Source organism: Lynx canadensis, chromosome A3, assembly GCF_007474595.2.
Source record: "Lynx canadensis isolate LIC74 chromosome A3, mLynCan4.pri.v2, whole genome shotgun sequence".
Classification (NCBI taxonomy): domain Eukaryota; kingdom Metazoa; phylum Chordata; class Mammalia; order Carnivora; family Felidae; genus Lynx; species Lynx canadensis.
In genome coordinates, this window is record NC_044305.1 from 123,704,798 (window position 1) to 123,731,863 (window position 27,066).

The window sequence follows — 27,066 nt, forward strand, 5'->3', positions numbered from 1 at the left end:
GTACGGTGCAGAATAGGGTTTCTCAACCTAGACACTACCAATATTTGTGGAAGGTTAATTGTTGTGGATGCTGCCCTTAGCATTATAGGATACTTAGCATTATCCCTGGCCTCTACTCAGTAGATACCAGTCACACCCTCCCTTCCATAAGTTGTAAAATAACCATATGTCTCCAGAAATTGCCATATTTCTCTGGGGGCTGAAATCACCATCCATTTAAGAACCACTGCTTTAGAATAGCCCTGTCTAATAGAACTTTCTACAATGAGAGAAACATCCAAGATGGTAGCCACAAGCCACATGGGGTTATTGAGCACTTGAAATGTGGCTGGTACAACTAAGGACCTGAATTTTAAGTGTTATTTTATTTTAACTAATGTAATTATAAAAGCCACGTATAACCACATTGGACAGCACAACTTTACAAGATTCAGATCTACTCTGGGCAGTGAAATCTATATACAATGTCACCCTAAGTGCTTCTGAAACATACCATGTAGAAATAATTTACAAGAATAGAAAAATCTACTTACCTTCCTGTCTGAACCGGAAGAACTCTTGGGATTTTATGACTAATAGAAAGTTTACTTGCAGCTTTGCTTTCTAAGTATTGTCTATGTAATATTTTCTGTTACTACCTTTCATATCTGTATTATGAGACTTAAAGCAGTCTGGTGAGATAGCCCCCTTCAGTCCCAATCTTGATCTCCTTTTATTATCAGTCCTTAACATTTTCTTAGGACGAATTCCCATTGCTGTCTGGTGTTCTCAGTTCTTAGCAGGTTAAACATAGAGTTACCATATGACCCAGCAATTCCACTCCTAGATGTATACCCAAAAGAGATGAATACGTGTATGTCCATGCAAACACTTGAACATGAGTGTTATAGCTGCTTTGTTTTTTTCCAGTTTTATTGAGATATAACTGACATACAGCACTGTATAAGTTTAAGGTATAGAGTACAATGATTTGACTTACATATGTGGTTAAATGGTTACCATTATAAGCTTAGTTAACATTCATTGTCTCATATAATCACACAAAAAAAAAAAAAAACCATGAGAAAGAAAAAAGTGTTTTCCTTGTGATGGGAACTCTTAGCATTTATTCTCTTAACCACTTCCATATATACTATACATTAGTGTTAATGATAGTCATCATGTTGTACATTACATCCCTAGTACTTACTTATCTTATAACTGGAAGTTTGTACCTTTTGACCTTCTTTCGATCCCCCTTCCACCTCTGGTAACCAACAAATCTTTCCTTTTCCTATGAGTTTCTTTTTGCTTTTTCAGATTCCACATGTATCTGAGATCATACAGTATTTATTTTTCTCTGTCCGACTTATTTTACTTAGCATAATGTCCTTGGTTCATCCATGTTGTTGCAAATGACAGGATTTCCTTTTTTATGGCTGAATAAGATTACATTGTAGATTTACCACATCGTCATTACCCATTCATCTGTCCATGGACAGTCAGATTGTTTTCATGTATTGGCTTTTGTAAACAACACTGCCTAGCTGCATTATTCATAATGGCCAAAAAGTGGAAACAATCCAAATGTCTAACAAAAGATGAATGAATAAACAAATGTATATGCATCAATGGAATATTATCTGGCAATAACAAGGAATGAAGACCTGATATATTCTACAACAGGATGAACCTTAAAAACATTATGCTAAATTAAATAAGCCAGTCACAGAAGACCACATACTATATGATTCCACTTACATGAAATGTCTGTAACAGACGCATCTATAGATACAGAAAGTAGTTTAGCAGTTATCTAGGGCTGGCATGAAATGAGGACATTGGTTGGTTATAGCTAATGATTATGGGGTTTCTTTTTGGTGTGATGAAAATGTTTTAAAAGTAGATTGTGGTGATGACTATACAATTCTGTGATTATACTAAATCTATTGAATTATACACTTTAATTGGGTGAATTGCATGGTATGGGAATTGTATTTCAACAATGTTGTTAAAACCTCTGTTGGTGTAATTCACTCCATAAGCAGATCTAACAAGAAAATCTGCACCATTATATCAATCAGTACATGATATTTATTATCAAACTGGAAGTGGCTTTAGATAATGTTATTATCTTATTCCAAAATAGTCTCTACACTGGTTACCAGCACTCTCATTTCCAAGGTAATTGAAGTGACCCTGCATTGCATCCAAACGCGGGCTGGAAAACTTTAAGCATGGCCCTTACTCAATAACAAATCATTCCACACCCTGAGACCCACTGTAGGACAGTGAATGCATTCAGAGGATACACTACAAAATCCTAGCCAGCCACTAACTGAGTTCCTCTCTAGTCCGTAGGAATAATGGACTCATGGACATTGCCAATGAGAAAAGACAAATGGATAAGAGGCTTTCAAAACTAACTTTGTCATTAAGTCAGGCTGGTCAGACCCTGTCCAGGATGTAAAACGCTAAGTCATGGATGTTAAATAGCTCTGTCAGGCAATTAGAAGAGAACATTCACTTTTAGGGCCTTGAGTTTTCCCGGAAGCCCCAGAAAGAGCCCGTTCTCTGATTTTCAGCTCACCTGACTCAGCTAACTTTACAGGAAATAAAAATGTGCCTAGGTTTTTCGTTATTAGGTGAGACTTGGTACTGAAAATAACTGTCAGTCTTCTTTAGCTTAAGCATGGACTATTCAGGAGGCCTCCTGGAAGAATGCAGAAGATGGGAAAAGGAAAACAGCAAATAGCAAGTGGGGTAAAATTTTTCATGATGTAAAACCAAAAAAAATCTATCTAAGGCAATTTTGCTTTACTCTTCCAGAAAAAATAATGTCAAATGAAGTTAAACAGTTTGTCTAAGTGGTTAGAGATCTGTGAAGAATTATGTACAGAGAAGTAGGGGCTCAGACTGCAAGGCAGGAAAGGACAGACTTTTTAAAGAAAAATTTGTGTAGGGAGGAATATTAATTCAGTAACTCATTCAGTAGACAAGGCAGAAGACCTTAGGTTACAAAGCAGTGACACATTTCTGACCTTTCTTCCATTCACTGAGGATGGAGATGAATAAATACATAGAGTATTTATGGGAAGAGCTAAGTCCTTTGGAATGGTTCTGGGAAGAGTCTGAGTTATTTGGAGGACAAGTGTCACCTTCAAGACAAGATGCATTAACTGTACTCTGAACTTCTTATAACTAGATATAGTGGCAACCTTCCCTGGTCCTCATTGTCTGGCTGGATAAGTGTGTCCCTCTTCTGTGTTCTGACAGTGCCCTGGATATACCCTTAGTATACCACTTCAATTATTTAAGATTGGTATTTTTTATCTGCTTTTATTACTAGACAGTGAACTTCACAGGAACCAAGACATTGTTGGCATTTGTGTCGTTTTCAGTTTTCAAGAGTGTCTTAACAGTTTTGAAGGTGGATATACTTCCCCATCTCTGGTAGACAGTGTTTCATTTTCAGGTATTCCATAGGCCAGTTGGCTCCTTCCCAGATTAGGTAATGCCAAGATTACCCTACCTGGACTCTGCCGCCAGACCTTGTGGTAAATCAGACTGTAATGTAATACTGAGTTCTACTAGCATTGGGTCTGGGCTCCAAAATGGATGCCTTATACAAAAATGTGCACTAGAGTGGGTTTAGTGTCATTACACTGGCTTCAAGTCACATGTTTTTCAGATAACATTGTCACATGGATTGGAGATATTTGAACTACACTTCCCCAGTCTGGCACCCAGGTGAGCTTTGTGTGTTATACCAGCCATCTGTATGTGAGATACCAAAGAAGTAAATTGCTCAGTGACAACCATAGGCCCTGAAAGAATTTAAACACCTTCCCTGTTGCCTATCTTCATGGGAGGGGATGTGGTGGGGGCAGGGTAATAATAGCCATCGACGAGTCTCATTTATATCTCAGATCATATACCCACATCCCAGATACCGAATCCGAAATTTTATTATGTTCTTTGCCTGTTCCAGGTCGTTAAACTTAATCCCAGATCTTGTCCTTCTTCTTTTTTTTTTTTAAATCTCTTTCTGTGAGTAGAACTTTTTAATTGAAACATTACAATGGATTGTCTGGATAAGAAGTGTGTTTTCAACAAATCTTTGCGTTATGATCTTTCCACTTATACCACTTAAGTAAAAGTTATAACAGACACAGTTTCTTTTTTCTGGACTGGGTATGTCAGTGCAGACACTATGTCAGCCTGAAAAAAAAAGAGACAGAGAGAGATAAATAAAGTCTATGGGTGTCCCCACACGGCGCCAGCTTGTTTGAGCCAGTCATTATCTCCAGAGTTATAAGAAGACCTTTTGGAACTCCCCCAGCCTCTGCTGCTAAGGCTCCTGGGATTAGAGACCAGAAGACAGAAATGCTCTGTTCTTTATTTCAGGAAGCACACATAGATGGACTTTGGAGTAAAGAAATAGTATTTGTTGAAACCTTTGCTCAGAGTTATAAATCTCTGTGCCGCGTGGCAGGGATGTCTCTGACTCTGGAACAAAGAACAAAGAGCATTTTAGTTAGTCACACTGAGGAAAATACCCAAGAAGCAGAAACCACAAGGGAGTTCATAACACACACACCCCCTCCCCTCCTGAAGGACCACCTGCTTTCCCTTTAACTCAAGTAGAGATTTCTTGGCACATTCCAGCTCCAAATCCCAGGTTTTGAAACAATAAAGCTAGTATCAGAATCATCCCCCAGGCTCTACAGATCCATGTTAAATGATGACGAATTTAGGCCTTTCATACAGCCATAAAACCTCAACGTAGCCAACAACCTGGAAGTCATAGTGTTTCACTTCATCATAGAAGTGATGGAATGACTAAGATCCAATGTCACAAAAGCCCTCAGAGGTCCCACAACGCCCACTACACCTGGAAAGATTCTTTAAAACATTGATCTGATTCATAAATATAATAAATTTTCATTGTATAAATTTTTTTAAGTTTTTATTTAAATTCCCTTTAGTTAACATACAGTATAATATTAGTTTCAGGTGTACAATATAGGGAAAAAGAAAAATATTTTCATAATCCACCACAATACATTTTGTTCACCATGCTCTGTTGTGATTAAAGAAAAATGAACATGCTAAATCTTACAGAATAAAAAAGAAAAGTGTGGATTTCTACTTTTGATGTTTAAATCCTGAATTCTGCAACTTATTACATAAAACATCAAAGCATACTTGGACAGGGACCTTGTTCGAGATAGGGTTACATCACAATAGGTGTGAAAAATTGTGAAATCGAGCCAGCTTCAGGGGAGTGTGCATAGCATGACATTCTCTATAAAGATCCTGGCAGTGCCGAGAGAACCCTGTACTCATAACTGGCCAAATCCTGCTATCCTCACTTGCAGGGCACAGCCCATAATCGGTGGAGAGATTCCAGAGGTGTGTGATATTACCCCTGAGTTCTTATCACAGACACTGAAATTCAAGCAATTAAATTAGAGAGAAAGCAATCTAGAGTGGGTGAAAACAGAGTGATTGAGGTTCATGGATTTGTGTTGATCTTGCACTGATCAGGGATCCCTACAGAAGCTGCCAACTGCTCTCAGAGGAAAAGAGGCAGATCAAGGAAGTTGTTTCCTAACATTATGTGAAGTTATCTGGGCCTTGAAGGTGACAAGGAGGAAAAGCTAAGTACTAAGCCAGGTTCTGTTGGCCTTAATTGCATGTGTTTATTGAGATTATATTTGGTCTCGAGTGTTCTTAAATTGTTCTGTAAACTCTGCAGACCCTATGGGGCATCTGAAGGCATGGCTACTCAGAAGGAATGTCTCCCTGCATCTGGGATTGATGGGTACACACCCTTGCCTTTTTCTTGTTGTTTTCCATTGCATTCTTCAATTTCCAAATCTGAAATGTAAAAGAAAAATAATTGATACCTCTCCTTTTTCATCTTTTCATCTTTCTGCTTTTTCATCTGCACAGTGACAGAGTTGGTTGCATGGGGTCATCACCAGCAAATCTCACCTGCTCTGCATTCTCTGCTCCGTGGTTCTAAAGACTAAATGTCCTGCATCAGGCAGGGAGCAGTGTGATTACTACTCCATGTCAACAGTGCTGGCCCGTTGGAAAAGCTAGGCTATTTACTGTCTTAAACCAGCTACCTTGTCTCTTCTTTATCCTACAACACTGACAAGCCATAAACCCACTGAAACTGTCCCCTTTAATCTCAGGGCAAAAATTTCATCTTCTTCAAATCTCCCTGGGGAGCAGAGTGAACCCAAACCAACAGTGGTGTAGAAAGTTAACTGCCCCAGTAGTAGCTCAAGACTCCAGGTGAGTCAGGTCATATCAGACTTCTCCCCAGAGGACTGAATGAATGAAGGTTCTGAAATGGAATTGAGTGAGGGAGCCTGCATTCTCCAGAGAGCAAGGATGAAGGGGTCAAGAAAACAAAGATCTATCCCCAAACACCAAAGAACACCACTCCTGAGTAGTACAGATGCATTCAGTAGAATCTTTGCTGTAGAATCAGAGAATTCACTCAAAGAAACTATGTGAAGACAGCCAGTTTATCCCCCTGCTTTCAAATAATTAACAAGGATTCACTGAATCACTTCCTGCACCCTCAGGCACATACTGGGATGGAATCCAATGCGCATAGCATTTTTCAGGACTTTAATTATCTCAAAGTATCTTTTGGTAATCTTTTTCAATGTCTCACCAACATCAGCCACCCAGTTAATATCTAACCTAAATCCTTTCTGCCACTTATTTAAGCCATTTATTTTCTTTAATACTTTAGGACATATAGGAGAATAGTAGGTATCCTTTTTGGGAATATTTTCTCAATGTGTGAGTTTTCCTTTTGCTTTGATTTCAGTGAACAGAGTATTGTCTGTTTAATTCTCCAAATAATAAAAAGAATCAGGAATAAAAAGTTCATATTTTTGACTTTTCCACATATTAGTTTTGTGACCTTGGGTGATCTTGAAACACCTCCAAACATCAATTTCTATATAATTATATACAAATTATATATATTTATATAATTATATATGACTTATATATAATTATACAGATATAATACTTACACCAAAGATTATTATAAAGGTTCAAAGGCTCATATATGCAAAAACAAATTGTGAAGTACAATAAAGATTCCAGATAGAGTAATTGTTATTCACCTGTCATGAGGATTAAATCAGAATAATGGTAAAATAATGTTGGGAGGATGTAGAGAAATCAGAAAGAAACCTGTGTTTTGCTGGTGAGGATGTAAAATGGTGCCACATCGTGGAAAATAGCATAGAGCCTCCTCAAAAAAATTAAACACAGAATTACCATATGATCGAACAATTCTGCTACTGGTCATATACCCCCAAAGAACTGAATGCAAGGGTTCAACGGACACTTACTTGCACACAAACATTTATAGCAGTGTTATTCCCCATAGTCAAAAGTGGGAAAAAAACCCCAAATGTCCACCATGGATGAATGGACAAGCAAAATACAGTGTATACACATAATGGAATATTATTTATCCTTAAAAAGGAAGGAAGTCCTGACACATGCTACAACATGGGTGAACCCCAAAGACATTATGCAAAGTGAAAGAAGGCAGACACAAAAGGACAAAGATCGCATGACTGGCGCCACTTGCATATGTGTAGTCAAACTAATGGAAACAGAAAGTAGAATGCTGACTGCAGGGATGGGGGAGGGGGATCCTGGGGAGTTGTCGTTTAAAGCGTACAGAGTTTCATTCTGGGATAACGAACAAGTTCTTGAGATGGATGGTGGTGATTAGTTGCGCAGTAGTGTAAATGTACTTAATGCCACTGAACTGTATACTGAAAAATGGTTAAAAGGTTAAGTTTTATGTTATGTATATTTTAGCATAATGAAAAAAAAGAAGATAATGGTCACTACACGGTCCCCACTTGGCAGAGGATATGGGGGATACTATTGTGTTGGAGAGACTGGACAATACATAACACAATCCAGTCCAATGGGCAGCACTGTGTAATGGTGTAATGGGAGGCTGCTCTGAGAGGTGGAAGGAGGCACTAGTGAGCATGTGGGATCAGAAGGGCCAGAGAATGCTGGCTTGTCATGGAGGTGCCGACGTAGTCTGGGCGTAGGTTTTTGAATGGCCACAATCAAAGCCTTAATTATTTTCAGGCCTAGGACGCATTTTCCCAGCAACTACCTCTCCTATCTCTCCCTCAGAAAGCACCCATTATCCTCCTGTTCCTACATGAACTCCAGGAACCCGTGTGATATTGTGTAGTGCCTTCCTGCCAAGAGACTGCCCAGAGAGTTAGAGACAGGCAATCTTCAACACCCATTTGAAACCAGGGGCTGGGAGAGTTATGACATAGAGAAAATCAAAAGGCTAGATACTGATTGACAAATTATCTGGGGTTAACTAAGATAAGCAGCAGTAAACCATTAATGTCTGCATTCTCCTCTCTGTGGTTCTAAAGAGTGAATGTCCTTCATCAGGCAGAGCTAGTGTGAGCACTACTCCAGGTCAACAGTGCTGGGCTATCTACTGTCTTAAAAGAACTACAGACATACTACCTTGGTGCTATAAGTACAAACTTTTTGGCATACCAAAAAAGATGAAGCTCTGGTTTGGTAATGACAGGAAAAGTTTATGGTGCTGGATTTTATAGACAGTGGTCACATCAGGCTGAGTGTTATAATGCGAAGCGTGTGGACTTCAGTGACAGACATAAGTTCAAATCCCAATTCCGTCACGTTTTACCATGTGAACCTCAAAATTATTTCACACTCTTAGCTTCTCATATAGCATAACAATACCTAAATCCTGGGTTTGTGATAAGATTGTGACAGTTTATATAATTTCCCTTAAACTTAAAGGGCACTTTAATAATGAGAGTATTAGCAAAAAAAAAAAAAAAAAAAAAAAGTTTTTAGAGAAGCTAGCTGTGATTGCTTCTAGATTATAATAAAAATAGCTAACGTACATAGAACTAACATCATCCCCAGGACTATTCTAAGAACTTTAAATTTTGAACTCTTAACCCTTGGGAAAATCCTATGAGGCAGAGACCCTGGTTATCCCCACTTTATATCTGAGGAAACGGAAGCACAGAGAGAATAAGAAACTTGCCAAATGTCACAGAGCTGATAAATGTTAGCACTGGAGTCCATATTCTAAAGTGCAGTAATATAGACCAAAGATGATACTTGATAGTCCCCTAAGGAACAAATTCACTATGCATAAAAAGATGTTACTTTGATTTTAATAAGGAGGTGATCAGAGGGGACAAAAGAAAATGCATCTTTAAATCCCCATAGCAAATCATGTAAAGGTTACTTTATGGTCATACTAAGTTTCCACCCAGCAACTAATTCTAAAGATAAACATAATAAAGAAACCTAAATCACCATGTCATATTAATAAGATACTTAATTTTCACCTATAGGCATTAAAATATTTAAGGACAGAAATATACCAATTTTCATAGCTTAAGGCTTTCATATTTTTTATTATTTTAGAATTCAAAAGTTTTAATACAGCTATTGTTCAATATGTACATTTTTCCAATTAATACTGAAAAAGAAATAGATTACTTATAAAGAGACTTGCATGGGTAAAACCCTACCTCAAAAATACCAAACATATTATAGAGGAATGTGGGATTGCTTTGGCTCCTCATTCATTACCCTGATATCAGTTATAAAAAGTAAAGTATGGCCCAGAACACTCCAAAATCCTGCTGGTCAGTGACAGGTATAAGGCACACAATTTCAGTGTTTATTACAGAAATCACTTAATGGAGAACTTTAAGAATTAACACACCAGTTAGCAAATAATAAAAGAATATTATGAATCAGTACTCATGGAATATAGGAAACTTCTTACCCCTGAATACCTTTCTAATTAAACAAACAAAAAATTAACAGCAATCAAGATACTAGAAAAAGAAAACAAAATAAAACCAAGTAGAAGGAATTCATAAAAATGAAAGCAAATATAAATAAATTAGAAAATGGTGACATTGTTAAATCAAAACTCAACAAAATAATTATAATTTATTACACTGGGGGATTTAAGCATAATAATATTTCTATGATACTCTGGAGTAACCATCAGTTTTTTCTCTAGAGTTAAGTAGTTGTCAGATTTTTTTAAATAAAACAACAGGGGTGCCTGGGTGGCTTAGTCAGGTAGGCATACAACTTTGGCTCAGGTCATGATCTTGTGGTCCATGAGTTCGAGCCCAGCATCCGGCTCTGTGCTGACAGCCTGGAGCCTGGAGCCTGCTTCAGATTCTGTATCTCCCTCTCTCTCTACCCCTCCAATCAATCTCTCTCTCTCTCTCTCTCTCTCTCTCTCTCTCTGTCTCTCTCTCTCTCTCTCAAAAATAAATAAACCTTAAAAAAATAAAATAAAATAAGGGGCACCTGGGTGGCTCAGTCAGTTAAGCATCCAACTTCAGCTCAGGTCATGATCTCGCCATCTGTGAGTTCAAGCTCCGCATCAGGCTCTGTGCTGACAGCTCGGAGCCTGGAGCCTGCTTCGGATTCTGTGTTTCCCCCTCTCTGCCCCTCCCCCACTCACACTGTCTCTATCTCTCAAAAAAAAATGAATAAACGTTAAAAAAATAAAAATAAGAAATAAAATAAATCAGTACCCTCTCCTGATTAAAACAACAGTAAGTCAAGAATGGAAGGAACTTCCCTAACTCAATACAGCATATCTTCCAGAAACTTAAATCCCCTGTCTTATTTGGGCAGATACCAAAGTAGCTTATTTCTCACTTCAGTATTAGTCCAAGGAGAATGTTTCTGGCCAGGAGGCAACTCTCCTCCACACGGCCTTGTCCGTATTTAAAATCCTTTCATCTTGTGGCCCCATCTCCTAGAACCTCATCACCTATATATCCAGGCTTCAAGAAGGAGTACAAATGAGAGGTTTTTATGGGCTTGGCATGAAGACTGTTCACACTGTACTGGAGAGAACTTAGTCACCCGGTTATGTAGAGACAGGGGCAGGGAGATGAACTCTAGTTATGTGTCCAAGGGGAAAACCGGAAAATCATTTCAGTGGATGGTGCTCTCTGCCACAGTCAGCTTCTCTGGCTTCATGTACCTACATTTCTTCACACTCGTCTCCTCCCCAAATTCCAGGCAGGTACTACATTCATCTCAAAGTTCAAGAACTCTGAGTGTTGTACAGTCCATCCATCAAATACCAGTTTGGTTCATTATGGTTTGATGACCTATGCACTAAAAAATGTTAACTGCCCCTGCACACCCACCCAGCCAAAACAAGATAACGGAGCAAGGAAGGAAATTAGCAATAAAATTTTCATCTTAGAAAAGAGGGAATGGGACACACATCAGATCTCACACGAAACACAAAATTAAAACCCTGATGAATCCATACCTAAACATGAAATATCTAATCACAAAAGATTGAACCATGAAATATTAAAAGGCACTATAATAAAAATAGGTTTCAATTATGTATTAGGAAGGCCTCCTGAGCATTACACAACATCCAGAAATCTTAGAGTAAAAAATGGACAGGTTTGTCCTCATAAAAACATAAAATTTCTGTATCTCAGAAGTGACCATAAGCAAAATTAAAAGGCATTTGTAACAAATATTTACAATATAAGTGACAATTGCTTACTGTCTCTAGTATAGATGAGAAAAAGGCAAACAACCCAAAGTAAAAGTGGAAGCTTTGCCTTCCAGATAGGAAACTAATTGCAGACAGCGATGTTCTCTCCTTCCCCAATGCTCTCTATATTTCTACTCTAAGCCTTACATTTCTTTTTTGAGTATGAGAATACATACCTTACTCTGTAAATTCAAAGATAAATTTTTAGCTAATCAAAATTATGAAAAATTCCTGAGGGTCTAAAAATACACCAGATTAGTTTGAAGAAGGTAACAGCAGCCTAGAATTTGTTCTGAAGCTTTTTGGAAAGTATGCCACAGAAGATAGGGGCATCACCAAGCCCATCTCATGCCTCCAGGTGGTGGAAGCCAGGCTCCGAGAGGAGGCATTCGATGCAAATGACAGGGAAAGGAGTTGGGTACCCACACTGGTTGTGCCTGGTGCAGCCCGCTGTCCTCCTCCGCATCCATTCAGGCCTATTCTTGGGCAGGGGCCATGCTCAAGGAGAGTAGAACCTGAAAATGCCCAGATGGAATGACTAAGCCCAGAATATTGGCTTCTAAGACATCCTACCCAGCACACACACACAGCCTTTCTCCTATTCTCACAGAAAACATTATGGAGCACAAACCTCAGTAGCTACCCCAATACCTCCCTGATGGCTGGCCATGGGACTAGAAGTATAGACGCCAACAGGGTATCCAAACCACAAAGATGAGCCCATAGCCAAAATCACCAACATCTGACATGAGGCCACCATGAAAAATAGATAACAAGCCAACAGAAGAATTACGATTATGAAAAATTAATAGAGTGATAAGAAGAAGTGACAATCAGGAACAGTCTGGTGTAAAACAAACCAAACATAAACCTTAGAAATAAAAAAAAATGTAATTACTGAAATAAAAAATTCAGTAGATAGGATTAGAAGACTGGACCCAGCTGAGAAGGAAATGAGATATCTGGAATGAAGCACAAGGTGAAGAAAAGTTGAAAACTTGAAGATATATGGAGGAAAGTTCTGTATGTCATAGCATCTATCTAATAGAGAATAATGAGGATAAAAGAGAGATAAAATCTAAAAAAAATAATGGAATTTCTTCTTACAGTTGAAGACGCATAAATCTTCAGATTGAAATGGTCCTTCAAATATAGAGCAGGATTAAAATAAACACACACACACACAAAAAAAAAGCCAATTACAAAGGTAGTGACAATTCAGAATATTAGCCAACATTCTAAGCTATGAGGATAGCTACGAGGGTGAAGAGAAGTTGCCGAAGCTTCCAGAGAGGGTGATAAAGTGACTATTCACAGTCATTCTCATCAGATTTGACATTAGGTGTTTCATCAACAGTATTGGATGAAGAAAAGACATTTGATAATATCTTCACTGAAAGAAAAGAAGTTCAAATCTAAATTTCTATATTCAGACATAATATTAATCAAATGTGAGAACAATATAAGATTTTTTTCAAATACCCAGGAAGTCAGAGTTTTAATAACTCAATAGATCCTGTCTGAAAGCTAAGAGAACTATTAGAGACTCTACAGGAAAATGAATCCAAGATTTAACAACGAGCTGCAGTAGCTGCAGGAAAATAATACAACTACTTTTTCTATGAGACATAATTATAATTTTTTTTATTTTTTAATTAATTTATTTGGCAGGGGAAGGTCAGAGAGAGAGAAGGAGAGAGAATCCCAAGCAGGCTCCATGTTCAGCGTGGATCCCAACATAGGGCTCAATCCCACGACCCTGTGATTATGACCTAAGCCGAAATCAAGAGTCGGATGGATGCTTAACTGGCTGAGCGACCCAGGTTCCCCTAAAATTATTTTTTAAAAACAAAATTCTGGTGTCAAAATTCAGATTATGTCAACATGGGATATAGAAGATGAAAGCGGGGATGCTAATGAAGAATTCAGGAAAATAAAAGTATTTGAAGATTTGTCAAAAGCTATTAGTAGGTATGGGAATGCAAGCTGGTGCAGCCACTCTGGAAAACATTATGGAGGTTCCTTAGACAACTAAAAATAGAACTATCCTACAACCCAGCAATTGTCCTACTAGGCATTTATCCAGGGATACAGGTGTGCTGTTTCGAAGGAACACATGCACCCCCATGTTTATAGCAGCACTATCTACAATAGCCAAAGTATGGAAAGAGCCCAAATGTCCATTGATGGATGAATGGACAAAGAAGATGTGGTATATATATACATATATATATATATATATATATACATATATATATATATATATATATATATGATGGAGTATTACTCGGCAACCAAAAAGAATGAAATCTTGCCATTTGCAACTACGTGGATGAAACTGGAGGGTATTATGCTAAGTGAAATTAGTCAGTCAAAGAAAAACAAAAATCATATGACTTCACTCATATGAAGACTTTAAGAGACAAACAGATGAACATAAGGGAAGGGAAACAAAAATAATATAAAAACAAGGAGGGGGACAAAACAGAAGAGACTCATAAATATGGAGAACAAACAGAGAGTTACTGGAGGGGTTGTGGGAGGGGGGATGGGCTAAATGGGTAAGGGGCCCTAAGGAATCTACTCCTGAAATCATTGTTGCACTCTATGCTAACTAATTTGGAAGTAAATTTTAAAAAATAAAAAATAAAACAAGTTAAAAGTTAAAAAAAAGAATTAAAAAAAAGTAGGTAGTGAGTAGCCTCACGCTGTTAGAAAAATATAAATTTAAACACTAATGATAAAAATTTAAGTGTAACCTCTTAGAAGCATAAAAATAAAATGTGTATGGTTTTCAAACCAGTAAATGAAAAGAGGAACAAAGGAAATCCCAGCCATCCGTGGAAAGGCTGAAGCGGAAATGAGAGAAAGGATGTTAAACTGCAACACAAAATGACATGGCAGGAATAAGTCTAAATACATCCAAAATAATGATACATATGAACTGGATTAGTCTGTTTTATAAAAGGTAAAATCGGTTGGATTTTAAGAATCCAGCCACGTGCAGCTTACCAGGAAAAGCCAAAACTGTGATTACTCTAGGCTTGAAAACATATTCCTGGCAACCACGAACGGAAAGTTGCTAACAGCGGCATCAGTATCACACACGACAGAATCGAAAGTCAAAAAGATTACAAGTTTAAAAAAGGATATTTCACATTTTAAATAATTCACCAGGAAGATCTAATAATCATGAACTTAAATGCTCCTAACATCATTTTGGAGTACATGAAAAATTGGTAAAATCACAAAAGGAAATTAGCAAATCCACATCTGAGAGGTCTGTTAAAGTCTCCCACTACGATGTACCGTGAGTAAAAATACAGAGGACTTAAATAATATAGTTAACAAATTGATGCTAATAGATGTGCATAGAACTCATACTCAATAGAGAATACACAATTTGTTCATTTTACTCAGTTAAAATTTATAAAAATTGATCCTATAGAAGGTCAGAAAGGAAATTACAATAATCTTTTTTTAAAAAAGACATGTAGAGGGGCACCTGAGTGGCTCAGTCGGTTAAGCATCCAACTTCTGCTCAGGTCATGATCTCACAGTTCTTGAGTTCAAGCCCCATGTTGGGCTCTGTGCTGACAGCTGGAGCCTGGAGCCTGCTTCAGATTCTGTGTTTTGGTCTCTCTCTCTGACCCTCCCCTGCTCACACTCATTCCCTCTCTCTCTCAAAAATAAATAAATGTTAAAAACTTTTAAACAAAGAAGATACATAGAAATATATAGACCACTTAATTGAAAATAGTGTATAAAAACTAGAAAAAAAATTTTTTAAGTTTATTTTTATTTATTTTGAAAGAGATATAGAGAGCAAGCAGGGGAGGGGCAGAGAAAGAGGGAGACAGAATACCAAGCAGGCTCCATGCACTGTCAGCACAGAACCTGAAATGAAGGTCAAACTCACAAGCCACGAAATCATGACCTGAGCTGAAATCAAGAGTCAGATGCTGAACTGACTGAGCCATCCAGGTGCCCTGAAACTAGATTTTTTTTAATTGAATCTAGGCATCTAGATATTTTAAGTCACTTCTAAATAATTCATTGCTTAAAGAAAATGTCAACGTTGAAATTTCAAATAATTTAGAAATTAATGAAAATGAAAGCACCCCATATCAGAACCTATATGTTTTGTTCATGGAAAGATATATATGGCTTCACATGCATTACACATTAATCTAAGAGGCTAGGAAATAAACAACTCAAATAAGCCCATAAAAAGTATAAAGAAGAAATAAAAATAATAAAGGCAGAAACAGGTGAAATAGCAAACAACTCCATTTCCTCTGCTTCCTACCTCATTTCTTCCCTTTCCTATAGCAAAACTCTTCAAAATAATCATCTCTTATTGTCTCCAGATGTTTGCCTCCATTTTTGTAAGTCCTTCCAACCAGGGTTCCATCTTCAAAACTCCACCAAAATTTATCTTAAAGCCACCACTGTACATGTCAACTTTAATTTGGCCCAAATTACTGTTGAGAGTAAAAGGGAGTTATATTAATTTTTATACCTGAAATAGGCATAGATTGGGGCATATGGTCTCCCCACCTATCAGCAGCATTTAACTAGGATCAGTACATGGCAGAGAGTTCATAAAAATATTTATCAAATAGGTGGCATTTGTCAACTCCCCAAACTCCCCCTATTTTTTTCTTTTTCATTGTTAATTGAATATAATAAAAACCTTTCACAAGATTAATCAAGGGAAAAAGAGAAGCCACAAAAAAAAAATTAGGAATGAGTTTTACATATGTAAAAGATAAAAGGAAATTACAAGAATATAACAATTTTATACTAATCCGCTGGAAAACCTAGATGAAATGAATACATTTCCTGTAATACAAGTGATTAAATTTGACCTAAGACGGAATAGAAAATCTGAATAAATCAACTGTTTTAAAAAATATTTCCCAGCTGTGCTGTGGGAAATTAAGAAAATTACCTATATACCAACTGGGGCCAATGTAACAGGGCAGTAGGAAACCCCTTAGGGTAAAGCAGAAAAATTACATAGTAGAAAGAATATAGTTATTATAATGAAAGAAACCAGATTCAGCTTCATATTTCCTAGTTTCAAAATATATTATGAAGCTATAGTAATCAAAATAGGATAGTATTGGCATGAAAATGGGCACATAGATCAACAGAACAAAGAATCCAAAAATAAACTCCTATCTACAGTAAGGTCATTTAATTTACAACAAAGGAGGGGCACCTGGGTGACTCAGTCGGTTAAGTGTCCAACTTCAGCTCAGGTCATGATGTCAGTTTGTGAGTTTGAGCCCCGCGTCGGGCTCTGTGCTGACAGCTCAGAGCCTGGAGCCTGCTTCAGATTCTGTGTCTCCCTGGCTCTCTGCCCCTCCCCCGCTCATGCTCTGTCTCTCTCAGAAATAAATAAACTTTTTAAAAAATGTTAATTTACAACAAAGGAGCCAAGATATACAGTAAGGAAGGGATAGTCTCTTCAACAAATGGTAATTGAAAAAACTGGACAACCTCATGCAAAAGAATGATACTGGATCCCTATCTTATACCATATACAAAAACCAACTCAAATGGATTAAGGTCTTAAATTTAAGATCTGAAACCATAAAACTCCTAGAAGAAAACATCAGTGGTAAGCTCCTTGATGTTAATATTGGCAGTGATCTTTTGGATTTGACACCAAAAGCAAACGTAACAAAGGCAAAAACAAGCAAGTGGCACTACACCAAATGAAAAAGCTTCTGCACAGCAAAAGAAATAATCAAAAACTAAAAAGGCAGGGGCACCTGGGTGGCTCAGTCGATTAAGCGTCCGACCTCAGCTCAGGTCATGATCTCACAGTTTGTGAGTTCGAGCCCCGCATTGGGCTCTGTGCTGACACCTCAGAGCCTGGAGCCTGCTTCAGATTCTGTGTCTCCCTCTCTCTGCCCTTCCCCTGCTCACACTCTCTGTCCTTCTTGCAAAAATAAATAAACATTAAAAACAATTTTAAAAACTAAAACTAAAAAGGCAATTTGTAAATCATATATATGACAAAGTGTTAATATTCAAAATATATAAAGAAATCACACAACTCAATAGCAAAAAACAAACACTTCGATTTTAAAATAGGCAGAAGTGAATATTTTTCCAAAGAAGACATACAAATGGCCAACAGATACATGAAAAGGTGCTCAACATCACTCATCATTGGGTAAATACAAATTAAAGCCACAATAAATCACCTCACACCTGTTGGAATGGCTCTCCTCAAAAAGAAAAGAGCTAACAAGCATTGGCAAGGATGTGGGGAGAAGGGAAACATTTAACACCATTGGTAGGAATATAAATTGGTGCAGCTACTGTGGATAACAGCATGGAGAATCCTCAAAAAATTAAAAATAGAATTACTATATGATCCAGCAATCCTACTTCAGGGTACATATCCAAAGGAAATGAAAAAAGGATATATAAGAGATAGGTGCATTCTCGTGTTCATGGCAGCATTATTCACAATAGCAAAGATATGGAAACAACCTAAGTGTTCATCAACAGATGGATAAAGAAGATATGGGATATATATTCAAGGGAGTATTATTCAGCCATGAGAAAGAAGGAAATTCTGCCATTGACAGCAACATGGATGGCATAATGCTAAGTGAATTAAGTTAGACACAGAAAGACAAATACCACATGGCATCACTTATATGTGGAAGCTAAAAAGAAAACCAAACTCGTAGAAACAGAAAGTAGAAAAGCGGTTGCCAGGACTGGGGGTGAGCAGGGGTGGGGGGAAGGAATAGGGAGAGGCTAGTAAATGGGTACAAACTTTCAGCTATAAAATGAGTAAGGATCTAATGTATAACATAGTGACTATAGTTAGTAACACTATATATTTGTTTTATAATTAAAATTTGCTAAGAGGGTAGAACTTAAGTGTTCTCACCATACATATGTATATATATATATATATATATGTATATATATGTATAAAATATATATATAACATTACAATATATATTACACATAAAAATATGTGAGGTGATGGATGTGCTAATTAACTAGATGGGAGAAATCTTTTTAAAATGTATATACATATGTCAAATCATCGCAGTGTACACTTTAAATACCTTACAATTTTATGTCAATTATAACTCAATAAATCTGAAAGGGAGAGAAAGAGACTAGGTTCAAATACTAGTTCAGCCTCTTCCCAGCTGTGTAACATTGATATGAACCTATCTTAGTAAAGACTACCCATCCAAGATGGCCTTCACCATCATGACATTATCCTACTGACTCAGGCCAATGCCACTACTTTCCATATTGAGAAAGCAATAGGGAAGAGATGATACATCCTTGTGTATTCCTTCAGTTGTATTTTTATTTGTTTTGTGTTTTGAGGCCCCTATTTTGTGGGACTCTGCTCCTAAGTTCCTCACCTAGTAAGCAGACTTCAGTCAAAATGTATGTTGTATTAGGGACATACCACTCAATCCCAAAGCAGTCTCAGCTCCCCTAATCTCATCTCTGATCCAAGACCCCCTTAGAACAATGTGGCAATTAAGACAAGACAAAACCAGAATATCCCTCCCTCCAGCTGCCTCCCTAAATGTTGCCCATGGTGCCTTCCCTTGCCAAGGCACCATTGCCTGTCTGTACAAGTACCCAGCCCCCTTCTGTTTCCTTAAGAATCCTCCTGTAGATGAGTATATGCTGATATGGAAGCATCAAAGCCAATATTTCATTGGTTGCAGAAGCTGTCACCATTCTCAACCATTAGCTCAAAAAAGGAAGCAATGATATCAAGACCTTATGGTGAGACAGACCCATCAGGAATTTTTTAAAGGGCTGGGGGTTATTTATGAAGATTAGTAAGTGTATGAGGGTTGTAGTGAGAAAATAAATGGGCACAACTTCCTTGGAGCAGAGGGTGATTCGCTGATATCTGTCATCACTTACCAGCTGTGTGATGCTGAGCTTTATCTTCCTTCCTGGCAAAATGGAGATGCTAGTACCTACCTTCTAGTTTTGTTTCAAAGATTACATGTGACAGAGGGTCCCACACGTAGTTAGTGCTTAACAAATTTTACCTCCTATCTTAATCAGCGTGGGCTGCCAGAACACAATACCACAGACTGGGTGGCTTAAACAATAGAAATGGATTTCTCAAAGTTCTGGAGACTGGAAGTCCAAGATCAAGATGCCAAGAAGATAACTTCATTCTAAGTCTTCTCTTGGGAAGGAGAGAGGGAGGAAGATGGCGGGCAGGGGCAGTATACTGAGAGACAGAAGGAGGGAGAAATATTGAGGGAGAGATATAGAGAGAGATGAAGAAGAGAGGGAGAGGGAGAGAGTGGGAAAAAGACTACTCTCTGGGTCTCTTCTCATAAATGCACTAATCTCATCATGAGGACCCCACTCTCATGATCTCATCCAACCTACTTACCTCCAAAAGGCCTCACCTCTAAATATCACCCCACTGGGGGTTAGAGCTCCAACAGATGAATTTGGAGGGGACACAAACATTTCATCCATAGCATCACCACATACATAAGCAGAGTTTTAAGGAAGGGAAAGATACTTGCTCAGACTTTGGTTTCTATTAAGACAGATGTTAAGAAATCTATTCCAGGATACCATGTTTAAGCTGGAATTTCATTTTTACATTGGAGAATATATTCTAGGGTTTTCTTTTTATGCCCTGAGGCAGGAACAGTACCATCCTACCAAGCACATAGCAGGTTTATTATCCCTCTCAGAAGGTACAGAAAGGAACTGTTTCCTCTGATACATTTCAGAGACAATAAAGAGTTCAGGAATGGGGAGTTCAGGTGATGGGGCCACAAAGCCTACTGGGCTTTGGCCACAAGATAGTTCCCGTAATGCTTAACTAAAATTTGTCTTAGGCTTTCTTGGCAAACTATACAGGAGGTGGAAACACACCAGAGATCTTTCAGACACCTACCTTTGTTCTGGTCTGAATTTAGCCACCTTAGTACTAATGAGAATTTTCCATTAAAATGACTTACTTTAATCCCCAAATTCTAACTTTAAACCTTGCTAGGCTAAGCAGAAAAAAAAAAGACACCAAAGAGTACCTGCTGTGTTTCCATTAATATAAAGTCCTAAAACAGGCAAAACTAACCTTTGATGCTAGAAATCAGGATTACAGTTGCCTCAAGAAGGGCAGGAATTGAGCGGGAAGGGTCACCAGAGAACTTTCTGGTGTAATGAAAATATTCTGTAGCTTGAGGGCTTATGCAATTGTAGAAATTCACCAACAGTTAAGATCTGTTCACTTCACTATAAGTAACATCTCAGTTATAAAAAGCAAATATATGAATTTAGGCTCTTTTGTATCAAGTTGAGTGTAATTATGAAAATTATGTGCATTTTTCCTTGAAAAGATCTGTCAGAAATCTAGATTCATGTCTTTATATAGTCTTCAGTAGCAAGCAGGATTATGGATGGGATAGAAGCTACATGCTCCTCAGGAACTCTCCCTGAATTTCTGTACCCATCCGTAAAAGAGCAGTTCTCTCTAGGAAGAGAGGGACAGTGGGAATTAACACTTTTTAAGAGGGTATAATCAGAGTTATCAAACTAAGTTTTTCTAGCATAGATATGGACTATCCCCCTATGTCACCCCCAAACATTCTCTTATGATGTTCCCTCACCTTAAGAACCATTCCAGGGGCGCCTGGGTGGCGCAGTCGGTTAAGCGTCCGACTTCAGCCAGGTCACGATCTCACGGTCCGTGAGTTCGAGCCCCGCGTCAGGCTCTGGGCTGATGGCTCGGAGCCTGGAGCCTGTTTCCGATTCTGTGTCTCCCTCTCTCTCTGCCCCTCCCCCGTTCATGCTCTGTCTCTCTCTGTCCCAAAAAAAAAAAAAAAAAAACAAAAACAAAAAACGTTGAAAAAAAAAAAAAAAGAACCATTCCAGAGTGTGTCACTCTTATTAATAGGAATGTTGTATGCCTCAGGTATGTTGGGTAAATCTGAATCTATAAGGTTGGGTCATTCAGGTATACCAACCTCTGCCTCACTTTGTTAATGACATCTACCAACTTCCCAGTTACCACTCTTCATTAATTGACAATGACAGGACCTGGATCTTTCTCTCTACCCCAGTTACTATCATAATTCTGGGTGATATCAAGGTTCATGTAAATGAGCCATCCAGAAACACGGACTTGGACCTCCACAATTCCAGTGGCTGTCACTTCTATTATAATTGGCCAAGTCACATCTGGAATCTTACTAGCTGTACCACATCAGAAATTCTGAATTCCATTATTCTACTATGGGTCTTAACATCTTATCTTTCTACTTTTCTTGTACCTTTATTTCCACTAAACCTACTTTTTGACTGTAAGGACCTCCAGTTCTTTAACGCCATAATTTTTTCATACTCTGTGGGGACCTTCTAAAGCTCCCTTGCCAACCTAGTCTGTGATAGCATGACTAGTTGTCTCCATTATTCTTTACCAGCATCTTTAACACTTTTTTGTTAATATACTTTCCATGCTACAGCAACTGTATGGTAAATCTCTAGCCCAAGATTGTGCAGCATTATTACTTATATGTCTCTTTATATATGCACATGTCCCTTAGCAACAACTATTGACCCTTTGGTTTGCTCTTGGTCAGACTGCTCTTCAACCTCCCCAACAATTATTCCAAACCTTTGCCATTCTCCCCAAAACTCCTCCCCTCAGCAGATCACCAAGGCTCCTATGTCATGAAGAAACTGAAATCATCAAGCTTACTCTCCATCACCTTCTTGCTTTTAGTCAGCAGTTTTAATGTACATTTGAGCTCACATTCTCATTCATATCTGTACCCTTGACTCCTTTCTCAACATCTAAGAACATAAGGTAAACCTTAAGGTATCTAAAGTCAGTGCCTACACTTAACTCACCCCCTTCTGACTCCTTTGACACTTTATCGGCCATCTTCTTTTTTTTTAAGTTTATTTATTTATTTTGAGAGGGAGGGAGGGAGAGAGAGAGAGAGAGAGAGAGAGAGAGAGAGATCACGCAAGTGGGAAAGGGACAGAGAAAGAAAGAGAGAGAATCCCAAACAGGCTCCATGCTCTCAGCACAGAGCCTGATGCGGGGCTCAACCCCACAACCATGAGATCATGACCTGAGCTGAAATCAAAAGTCAGATGCTTGACTGACCAAGCCACCCAGGCACCCCAGCCATTTTCTTTTTGCTCAAATATCAATCTCTTTCTTCCCACTTGTTCCTTCTCTTCAGCCTATAAACATGCTCATGTTAGTTAGGCCCATAATAAAAATAAATCATCTGGACCACATGACTTTTCTAGCTACTGTTTATCTTATCATCACCATCTTATTAAGATTGTGCTTTCTGGGGCACCTGGGTGGCTCAGTTGGTAAAGCGTCTGACTTCAGCTCGGGTCATGATCTCACAGTTTGTGAGTTTGAGCCCCACATGGGGCTCTGTGCTGATAGCTCTGATAGCTTTCTTAGTATAACAATGGTTCTAATGGGTAAATATTGTGGGTATTTTAAATCCCAATTTCACTGGACCATAGAGAAGCTTTAACTGACCGCCTTAAAATAAGCACTCCAAAATCATAAGAGCTAATAAACAAGGTCATCAAGGTTGCAGGACACAAGATTAACATACAAAAATCAATTTAGAGGGGTGCCTGGGTGGCTCAGTTTGTTAAGCCACCGGCTTTGGTTCATGTCTTGATCTCGCAGTTTGTGAACTCAAGTCCCACATCAGGCTGTCTGTTGTCAGCATGGAGCCCACCTCAGATCATCAGTCTCCCTCTCTCTGTGCTCCTCCCCCTATTGTGCTCTCTCTCTCTCTCTCTCAAAAATAAACATTTAAAAAAATCAACTTAGAGATAGCACCTTATACCTGTTAGAATGGCTAAAATAAAAAAGACAAGAAATAGTAAGTGTTGGTGAGGATGTGGAGAAAAAGGAACTCTTGTGGACTGTTGGTGGGAATCTAAAGTGGTACAGCTACTGTGGAAACAGTGTGGAGGTTCCTCAAAAAAATAAAAATAAAAATAAAAATAATATATGATCCAATAATTCTATTACAGAGTACTTACCCAAAGAAATGAAAACACTGATTTGAAAAGATATATGCACCCCTATTTCATTGCAGCATTATTTACAATAGCCAAGATATGGAAGCAACCTAAGTGTCCATCAATAGATAAACAGATAAAGATGATGTGGCATACATAAACATGTATATACATACATACCCACACACATATACAATGGACTATTACACAGTCATAAAAAAAGGATGAGATCTTGCCATTTGAGACAACATAGATTGACCTAGAGGATATTATGCTAAGTGAAGTAAGTCAGACAGAGAAAGACAAATACCATATTATTTCACTCATATGTAGAATCTAAAAAACAAAACAAATGAAAAAACAAACAAAAAGGCAGAATTTGACCTCTAAATACAGAGAATTGATTGCCCAGAGGGAAAGAGGTTGAGCAAAATGGGTGAAGGGGACTAGGACAGACTTACAGTTATGAAATTGATAAGTCATGGGAATAAAAGGCACAGCACAGGAGATACAGTCAATGATATTGTAACAGTGTCGTATGGTGACAGATGGTAGCTACACTTGTGGTGAGCAGAGCATAATGTTTAGAGCTGTTGAATCACGATGTTGTACACCTGAAATTAATATAAGGTTGTATATTAACTATACTCAAATGATTAAAATAAAAAATTAATTATTTTATTTCTATACATGAGCAATGCACAATCCAAAAATGAAATTTGGAAAACAAATTTATAGTAGTATTTATAGTAGTATTAAAAGAATAAAATATTTAGGAACACATTTAATACAGTATAAAGTATAACATTTGTACACCTAAAATTATAAAATATCATTGGAAGATATTAAAATAAATGGAAAGACATCTGATATTTAAGAACTGGAAGACAGTACTATTAAGATAACAAAACTCCCCAATGATCTCGATTCAATGCAGTCTATTTCAAAATTCCAGCTGGAATCTTTCAGAAAATTATAAGATGACTCTAAAATCCATATGGAAATGCAATAACCAAAACAATCTTTAAAAAGAATAGTGGATTTGGAGGATACATTTCCCAATTTCAAAACTTACTACAGTGTTACTGCAAACAATAAAGTGTCATCCCGGCATAAGAGTAGACATAAAGATTGGGAGCAGAATTGAAAGTCCAGAAATAAAACCTCAAATGTATGGTCAAATGGTTTTTGACAAGAATGCCAAAAGATTTAATGGGGAAAGAACTGTTTCTCCAATAAATGGTGCCGGTATGGCTGCATATGCAAATGCAAAAAACTAATGAAGTTGGACCTTCAGGGTTCAGCCATACATGTAGATGTTGTCAGCACTCCCAATCTTTTACAAACAAAAACAACTGAACAAACTAAAAATTAATAACTTTTTCTTGGACTCATGAGGGAGCTGAGGTTGCATGGCAAAGAGCTACCCAGAAAACTGGACATAGAATGGAATCCAGAGAGTTACTGAGATCTGCTTACCTGGAGCACTGGAGCCACACTTTGATAGGAACACTTTCATGCTAATTTCGACAAACCACTGGAGCTGAGTGTAGGCTAGTATGAGAGAAATAGACTCTTGGAGTCGGTGCTCTTAGGGGTCTCTCTTGCTTTCATGGGCTTTACTTCTCAGACCCCACCAGGTTCTCATGGTGAAGAGCCAAGAAAGATAACCTCATAGCTCTGACAGACAACAAAGAAATTTTCTTTTTTCTTTTCTTTCTTTTTTCTTTTTTTTGAAATAAAGTCAGAATCTCTTCCATAACAAAGTCCTGTTCTCCAGCAGAATGATTTAACCAGATGTATGCTACCTGGAAGAAGTACACTCCCCTGACTCCATCCCCCTGGACCCTTCCTTTCTTACTTACAGGATGGGGGGATTCTAAGAAGCACTTATGAACGTCACATCCCAGGGACCCAGGGACACTAAAGCACTGAGATTTACCATACAATTACAGAGTGCTTCCCTTTCCCAACACCTCACCACCACAAACCACTGACTCTGTCTAAGGAAGAGGTAGGGAATCCCCGGATAACAGGGAGACAAAAACAGACACGACAGAAATTTGAAGCCTCTGACACCTATAGTTACAGCAAACATTAAGCACAGTCCAACTCATAGGAGATCTACTTGGCTTCATTTATTTTAGTCATTCATAAATTTACTGACCCTATCAGAAACTCCTTATTGAACATGTGATTGGTTAGACAGCAAAAGATGCCTAACCTTTCCAATACTTTTCACCTTAGAGAAATAACTACATTATTGTATCATTTTAATTTCTGCCTACCTTATTGCCCCAATTTCAATTGAAGTCCTTTAAGGACAACATCTATATTTTACTTTTCTGTACCTTCTGTGGGTAGCCTAACTCAGTGCTGAGTGAGTAAATGAATGAATAAATGAATGAATGAGTCGGCTTAAGATTGTCTTTGGAGTGACATGGGAGTCCTTGGGGAAGGTACTGTAGTTCTGATTATAATTATTGTTCTGATAGAACTTTCTTGGTCCTGGACATCCTCCTCTAGGGAAGGAGTATGGTACAGTGGGGAATGGTCTAGAATCAGGAAGTCTGGTTTTAAGACTTGAATGTGCCATTAGGTAGCTATGTGGCCTTAGAGAGCTCAACTCTGGGCTTTTTTGCAGATCTGTAAAATAAACATTCCTTTCAGTTCTATCATTACAAGATTCTGGAAGCCACTAGAACTTACTAAAATGAAAAAAAAAATTACCAAAATAAACTCTGAATTTAGAAAATGAATATTTCTTTTCTTATATCCTGTAATATCTAGGACCTAGTAAATGCCTGATTAAGTCACTGTTTTAAGTGCATCACCTGTATTAACTTATTTATTCCTAGAAATAAAACTATTTTATCCCTCTTTCACATATAAAGCAGAGAAAGGTTATGTAACTTACATAGCTGGTAGCAGAATGAAATTCAGATCAGGCAGTCTGGCTCCAGTAGCTGTGCTCTTGATCCTAATGTTTCTCCCATGCCCAAGGGTAGTACCAGCCTTCTCTTCTGCCCTTGGAACCACTGGCCTCTTCCATCACCATATAGTTCAATGGAAAGATTAAACTCCCCTCTCGATGGAAAGTGATTATTCAGAAAGATGTTGTGAGAGAACAGAATTCCCAGGAGAGCAAAGACATATTTACTAATGCCTTCATTTGGGGAAAGGGCCTTTGTTTTATTTGATATTACCAGTCCTGGATTGGGAAATCAATGTGTGGAGAAGCTTTTGACTTGACTTTTGGACAGAATGCTGTTCTTTTCCCAAAACCATATCACACATGAGGTCGAAAGGTGAATCCTTTCATTGCAACATCACCTATTTTGCTCCTGCTAAGAGGGTTCTGTTTGATTCAATGCTAGAGAAGACTTCTCCTATCA

At 38.0% G+C, this 27,066-nt stretch overlaps 1 long non-coding RNA gene across 2 annotated transcripts; it reads right to left on the reverse strand.

The window, feature by feature from the left end:
* Nucleotides 1-3,929: 3,929 nt before the first annotated feature.
* LOC115511083 lies at nt 3,930-26,825 on the reverse strand. 2 transcript variants are annotated; one of them, XR_004343447.1, is made up of 4 exons: nt 26,589-26,825; nt 5,815-5,862; nt 4,437-4,488; nt 3,930-4,200 (listed from the first exon to the last, which is right to left on the reverse strand). It is a non-coding gene; the product is annotated as an uncharacterized LOC115511083 (long non-coding RNA). The 2 variants fall into 2 exon arrangements; XR_003967944.1 differs by having other exon boundaries at nt 3,930-4,488.
* Between the last annotated feature and the right edge of the window lie 241 nt (nt 26,826-27,066).